An 8,272-nucleotide genomic window follows, 5' to 3' on the forward strand; every position below is an offset into this window, starting at 1 on the left:
ACCCCAAACTGAAGTCGGCCAAACCTTGTGACTTGATTGTAGTCCTAGGTTTGTACTCAATGTCGAATTCGCTAATTTTGACTGCCCATTTAGCCAAACCGCATGACAACTCAGGCTTATGAAGGACGTTCCTTAAGGGAAAGGTCATCACAATGACTATTGGGTGACACTGAAAGTAAGGCCTAATCTTTTAAGAAGCAGTCACAAGAGCGAGGCAACCTTTTCTAGGTGTGAATATCCTGTCTCCGCTCTCGATAGTATTTTACTAACTTAATAAGCAGGAAATCGTGTACCTTCATCTTCTCAGACCAGAACGACACTTACCGCTACCTCGAAGACCGCTAAATAAATTAGCAATTATTTAGCTTCCCCGATTTTGACAGCAACGGAGGACTAGACAAGTACCTCTTTAGGTCCTCAAATGTTGTTGGCATCTAGAGTCCAAACGAAGTCATTCTTCTTTTTCAAAGGAGAAAAGAAATTGTGGCACTTCTCCAAAGACATTGAGATGAACCTACTTAGAGTTGTTAACCTTCTTGTCAGTCTCTGCACTTCTTTCACACTTGTTAGCTGATCTGGAATGTCCTTGATAACTTTGATTTTATTATGGTTAACTTCAATCCCTATTTGTGAGACAAGGAAACCCAAGAACTTTTCGGAACCGACCCTGAAGGCACATTTCTCAATGTTGAGTTTCATATTATACATCCTTAGAATGTCGAAAGTTTCTTGGATATGTTTCAAATGATCCCTTGCATATAAAGACTTAACTAACATGTCATCAATATACACTTCTATCATTTTTCTTATCTACTTTTTAAGCATCTTATTAACGAGCCTCTAATAAGTGGATCTGGCGTTCTTAATCCCAAAAGGCATCACATTATAACAATATGTGCCGAAGTTTGTGATAAAAGAAGTTTTTTCTTGATCTTCCGCATTTATCCTAATCCGATTGTACTCGAAATAAGTTTCAATGAAACTTATTAGCTCGTGCCCGGTCATAGCATCAATCATCTGATCAATGTTCGGCAACGGAAATGAGTCTTTAGGGAATGCCTTATTTAAATCCTTATAGTCTACACAAAACCTAAATTTGTTATTCATTTTAGGTATTATAACTACGTTGGCTAACCATTCTGGATACTTTACCTCCTTGATCGAACCGATATTGAGTAGTCGAGTTACCTCCTCTTTAACAAACATGTTCCTGGCCTCTATTATCAGTAGTTTCTTTTGTGTAATCGGTGGGAAGTTCGGATCCAAGCTGAGCTTGTGGACCTCTACCTCCAATGGAATACCTGTCATATCCGAGTGCGACAATGCAAAACAATCAAAGTTAACTTTAAGAAAATTTATAAACTCTAACCTAAGCTAGGGATTTAACCCCGTTCCTAAATGAAACATTCTTTCCAAAAATTCCTCGAACAAAACCACTTGCTCGGGATCCTCCATGGTCGACTTGGTCGCATAGGTCTCCTCTGGTACCTGAAAATATCTCGGAACCTAGTAGGACCCCGATGACTCCTCGCCCTTATCATTTCATTTAGAAAAGGAGAAGGCATCAGTTCTTGTAATTGCTCTTTGTTGGACTCTTTTCCCTTGCTATTGGAAATGGTCACCGTGTTCATCTCCCTTGCTGCTGGTTGGTCTTCTCTTATTTTCCTTATATCTTCTGGAGTCAAAAATTTAGCAATTGGTGATATGTCCATGCCACGACCTACGTCTCGTCCATAGCCTTCCGAGGATTACGTTATAGCCCATGTCACCATCTACCATTTCGAACATAGTGGTATTTGTTACGCCTTTAGCATGACTAGGTAAAAAAATCTCTTATGGGTTGTCATGTTTGTCATGTTGAAGCCAGCAAGGAGTTTTGTTGTTGGAATGATGTTCTAGGTTAATTTTGCTTGCTCCAAAACTCCCCATTGAATGATATTGACTGAACTTCAATCAAAACACGCTTAATTTTGAAAGATAAAACATTAAGAGAGATTACCAAAGCGTCATTTTGTGGCAAAAAAAGTCCGTCAGCATCCTTCGCTGTGAAGGTGATGTCGTCCTCCGAGACTTCCCGTTCTCTCTTGCCGTAAGTCACTGCTATTTTCATTTTGTTCGCTGCTCAAAAAGTTACCCATTGACCTTGTATCCTCTGAAGATCATGTTAATTATCATCTGAGATGACTCTGTCGTTGTCTTTCAGGCTCTAAATTGTCCTGATTCCGATCATAATTGCTCTTGGCATGGTCACTTAAAAACTCTCTAAGATGTCCATTATTTAACAGTGTCTCCACCTCCTAACAAAGATGTTGATAGTCCCTAGTTCTATAGTCGTGAGTCCCATGGTATTCATATCATAAATGGGGATCTGTCTAGCTAGGATCCGATCGGATTAGCTTAAGGATCTGGGCTTCTTTGATATTTTGCATTGCTGACACCAATTCTACCAGGCTGATGTTAAAGTTGTAGCCTGACAATCTAGGATATACAGAGTATCGAGACCCCGACATCTCTCTTTCTTGTAATGACATGTTACTTTGGCCACGACCCTCCCTTCTGTCGTGAGCAAACCTATCTGATGACTAAAATCATATACTATTGTGCCCATCAGTTCTCTCATATGGTAGAAAACGACCTTTGGAGGACCTCCAATCTACATCAGAGTCATTTTTAAACTTATCCTAATTTTTATCACGACCCCGCCCATTGGTTGCCACTAAAGAGCCAAATTGGTCGTCTTCTATCCTTATGTTTGACTCATAGCAGTTTTGGACATCCGCCCATGTAGTTTCCTGAAATTCAAGCAAATTCTCCTTCAGTTTTTGGGAGGCATCGGAACATAGTGGGTTTAGACCCTTCGTGAATGCCTCTACTGCCCAATCATCTGGAACCGTCAATAGCAGCATCCTTTCCTTCTAGAATTGGATCACGAATTCTCACAACAGCTCGGATTCACCCTACAAAATTCTAAATATGTCTGCCTTCTGGCCTAAACCTTTCTTGTTCCAACATGGGCCTTAGTGACGAATCTGCAAGCATTTCAAAAGAATCAATTGAACGCTTGGTTAAGAGGGAGTACCGTGTCAGGGGACCCTTCGTGAGGGTTTCACCATACGTTTTCAACAATACTAACTCGATCTCATTTTGAGACAAATCGTTTCCTTTTATCGTCGTAGTGTAGGTTGTGATGTGCTCTTATGAATCCGAAGTCCCATCGTACTTTGGTATGTCCGGCATCTTGAATCTCTTTGGAATTAACTCTGGTGTTGCACTTGGCTTAAATGGTAACTACGTGTACTTTTTTGAATTTGGACCCTTTATATTGGCAGTGCGCCCGGATCTGATGTATCCAAGGGTGAAACTCCCTTCCATCTGATTCATCCATTCATTCATTTCTCTCATGAATCTCATGAGCTCGGTTTTGAAAGGATCACTCTCATTGTTGTTCCCAGATCCGCTACCGGTCCCTTTGGCTTCGTCGAAGCAGACTTCACCATTTGGGGTGTTGTTATCGATTCTCTGAGCCGTTTGATTTGCGGGAACACCAGGAGGAATTGGACCCTTTTTGTTTCGCGTTATTGGAAACACATGACAATTCTTGTTTTAATTGCGTCATAAATAGATCCTGCCTTGGGAGGTGATCCATGATTGCTCTCTGTTGTTCCCTCAAGAATTTGAGTGTCTTTATGACATGTTCCTCCTCCGTATCATTAGGAGTTAGGTCCTGTACATGTCGAGGGTATCGACCTTCACGAACTGGAGTTGTCTCTCTACCTTTGTTGCGGGTCTCGCTGATTGAATCATCACGCTGGGACAATTTTTACCGTTCAACGCATGCTTCAACATTGTGTGCATTGTTGACATTTTTAGTTGCCATATCTTGTTTTTACTATGGAAAGAAACAAATTTTGGTAGTAATAAATGAATGGATCAAAGCAATTACGCAACTGTCTATGCCCCATGGTGGGCGCAAAATTGTTTACCGTATAAGATGGTGCAGTTGAATTTGTAACGTGGTCTATAGACAAGCAAATCGATTTGATCCATAAATAATAAATAAATAGAGCAAAAATAGGATTAGTGATTTAAATCAAAAGGAAGATAGCAAGCCTGATTCTGAGCTCGGTCTTCCCTGCAGCAAGAACAGTAACAGTGATAAAAATAATGATACAAATGCTTTTGATTGAGTTTAAAACAACATATGATAACTTTTGTGTGCAAAATCTGTCCTCCCTTTACAAGAGTTGCCAATCTAGTATTTATAGCTATTTCTTGGGAGACAAGATCCTAAAATCAAGCTCTTCTTGAATGAGAATAAAATTATCATTGATCGGTGCATGGAGGATGGCTTGAATGAAAATATATTTTGTAATGGTTGCTCATTTAATGCTATCTAATGTCAAGCCTTCGAATCTTTTCCATGGGTTATGCTTCCTTCAGGATTCACTCTATATCCGTTATGTACCTCGTAACCGATGTCAATTATTTAGGTACTCAACTTCTATCTGTTGTCGGTTCCACACATTACCACGATATTCAGCCACCTGTAACCAACTAATTTCACACCATACATAAATATACACACACCCCTACATATATATATATATATATATATATATATATATGTCGACGCCCCCTTTTTTTCGTGAAATCGAGTTTCAATATTTCTGGGACAACTCTTTTCTGAGATGGTAGAGAATTGGAATTGAAAGAGTCACCACCTAATAGATTAAGGAGCGTTAGGGTACCTAGAGCTGATAACTCATATTATACCAGTTTGCATCACCAGAGATCGGGTAAGGGCTCGAAATTACCTTGAGGGGAAGGTGTTAGGCACCCCTCGAGGTCCACAACGGTGGATCCTGGTCGAACATAAATTAAGTGAATTAGTCTAAAAGGGAGAGAAAGCAATTTGGACAAATACAATATTTAATTTATATTAAACAGGGGTATAGGGGGTAGTCCTATGTTTTTTAGCCTATAGGATTATTCCATGCAATGCTTTGTAACTCCCTCAAGTCAGGGTGTTACTCATAGCATTAGCACACAAACTATCATCTCTTTTACTACCCAATTACTATCTTTAAGTTGTTACTTAAGCGTTCTAGTAGTTTCTTGCTCGTTCCTTATGTGTGCACTACCTGTCCCTTACCTATGGCACTGGAGGTATTAGGACCTCTATTTGGGATAGTTCTCGACCAACCTATATTGCTTAATAAATATGAAATCTAGGCGACAAACAAAACAAGTAGGACTTTCAAATAATGAACAAATATGGGCTCACATTGACCTCCACACATAGGCAACAAAAGCACGCAATTGAATCAACAAACTTTATTAACTTTGGAATCCTATAGGCAGGATATCTACGTGATAAAATAGAGTATAAAGGAAGTTTTATTAAGGCTAGCATTAAGGCCTATTTGTTTGCCTACTGATTTTATTCAGCATGAATCTGGGCACTTCAGGCATCAATATGTCATAATTATAAACCCAGAATCCTTATTAAGTCCTACGGATACGTTGCCTAAGTGGTTGGCAATAGCAACTGAATTTAGAGTCGCTTAATAGAATCCTACATACATGATATTTATGAGCTTATTAATTACAGACCTATAGACATGGTTTCTGGGTATAGCATTGATATTAACTTGTAAAGAAAATATAGATTTTATTTCCTATAGGCATGCTTTCTAATTTCTGAATTGACTTTAGTCCTATAGGTATGTTATCTATTGATTTAAACCCTATAGGCATAATTTCTAGGTTTGAAACTAATTTTAGTCCTATAGGCATAATATCTACTGTTGGATTGATTTAAACCCTATAGACATGGTATCTATTAATTGTGTACGGGCAGAAATTAAACAGATTACCAGGAAGGCCTGTTAGTTCAAATAATAGGATCCTATAGGCATGCTTGCTAATACACATTTCTTGAAAACATGTATAGATCCTATAAACGAGATTTCTTATGTGCAGAATTGAATGAAAGTCCTATAAACAGGATCTCTAATATGCAAATGTAAAATGCAGAATCAAGATGATTATGAGAGTCCTACAAGCAGGATTTCTGTAATGACCCAGCCGGTCGTTTCATGAGTTACTGCTCTGTTTCCCCCATTTCTGCTTCTTATTGCTTTGTTTATCGGTTCTATGTGTGTTCGGGTTGGTTGGCTCGGGTTCGGAAAGGTTTTGGTAAGGTTTGAGATACTTATGTATTTGAGGGATCAGATGTGAGTTCCGATAGTTCAGATAGCTTCGGGAGATAATTTGGTACTTAGGAGCATGATCGGAATATGTTTTGGAGGTCCGGAGTAGATTTAGGCTTGAATTGGTGAAATTAAAATTTTGGTGTTTTTAGGTTAATAGGTAAAATTTTGATATAGGGGTCAGAATGGAATTTCAGGAGTTGCAGTAGGTCCGTTGTGTCATTTGGGATGTGTGTGCAAAATTTCAGGTCATTCAGACGTGGTTTGGTAGACTTTTTGATTCAAAGCGGAATTTGAAGGATTTTGGAATCTTAGGCTTGATTTCGATGTGATTTGGTTGATTTGATTTTGTTTGATTTGTTTTGAATATTGGTATAAGTTTGGATAGTGGTATATCGCGTGTTTGTGCTTTTGGTTGAGGTCCCGAGGGCCTCGGGGTGATTTTGGATGGTTGACGGAAGGATTGAGTTTGGTTTTGGCAGCTGAAGATGTTCCATTGCTGTCATAACCGCACCTGTGGCTAGGGGACCATAGGCTTGGTCTCGCAGAAGCGAGTTTTGAGTTGTTGTAGCAAAAGAAGCCAAGGAAGGCAGGAACCGCAGAAGCAGTTAAGGAGCCGCACCTGCGATGGCGCAGTTGCCGATTGTATATCACAGATGCGAAAGTTGAGGACTTAAGTGAGGTCCACAGAAGCGGCATCTTGGACCACAGAAGCGGTAGCTGGACCGCAAGTGCGAAATGCCTGGGCCAGAAGGTATAAATTATTTTGATCGCGAAATTTTGGGTTATTCCACCATTTCTAAGTCGGTTTTGGAGCTTTCTGGGAGATTTTGAAGAGGAAATTCAAGGGAGCTTCATTGAGGTAAGATTGTTGAACCTAAAACTCATTTCTATGGTATCATTTCACGGATTAGACCTGTGATTATGGAAATTAAGGGTTAAAAATTGGCAAACTAGGGCTTGGTATTGGAGACCTTGACTTGTGGATTTGAGGGGCCATTTGTGGTCGGATTTTGGGACTTTTGATATGTATGAACTCGTGGGGAGATAAGGAACCTATTAATGTGAATTTTATCGAATTTGGAGATGTGGGCCCGGGGGTCGGGTTTTGGTTAATTTCGGGATTTATGCTATAACTTGATTATTTTTGCATGGGCTTCGTTCCGTTAGCATATTTTGACGTCGTGATTCTGATTTTGGATAGATTCGACGCAAGTGGAGGCCTATTCGAGGGGAAAAGGCATCACGGGCTAGAGTTTGGACCGGATTGAGGTGAGTAATGATTTTTAATGTTTTCCTGAGGGTATGAAACCCCAGATTACACATCATTGTGCTATATTGAGGTGACACACATGCTAGATGACGAGCCTGGGGTCGTGCACTATTGGAGATTGTGACTTAGTCCATCCCGAATGACTGTTTTACCACGTATTTGATTGAAAATTGTTTGCTATCATGATGTTTTGGGCGGAATGCTATATTTGAGCCTCGTGCCAACTATTTGGACCATTAGGCGATTTTTACTGATTTTTCCTCACTGTCTTGACTTTATACCTTTACTCAGTCATGCTATATTCTACTGTTTTATAACTCAACTATGTTTATACATTAAATGATATTTTTAAATGATAATTTGGGTTGAGCATCATGTTTTACTATTGCCCGAGTGGCTTATGAGATTCTGACTAGGTAAGGCTGAGGGCCTGTGTTGTGAGGATACACTGATTTGTGATTATGAGACGGAAGGACTGAGTTGTATGCCATGAGGTGGCTTGATATGAGGCTGATAGCCTATTGATTATGCCACGAGATGGCTTGATATTGTGCTTGAGCCGTAAGGGGCCCCTCCCAGAGCCTGCACACCCCTAGTGAGCGCGGGTACCCATTGTGATATGAGATATAGCCCGAGGGGCTAGTGTTGTACCAATTATTGCCCGAGGGGATGATTCTGTTGGTATTGTGCCCGAGGAGCAATTCTTTATGTGTTTGTCTTTTCTAGCTGCCTGTCATTTACTTGCTTAACTGTTAAAAAGGTATTTCAAAGAAGCTTAAACTAAAAT

Source organism: Nicotiana tabacum, chromosome 8 (genome assembly GCF_000715075.1).
Source record: "Nicotiana tabacum cultivar K326 chromosome 8, ASM71507v2, whole genome shotgun sequence".
NCBI lineage: Eukaryota > Viridiplantae > Streptophyta > Magnoliopsida > Solanales > Solanaceae > Nicotiana > Nicotiana tabacum.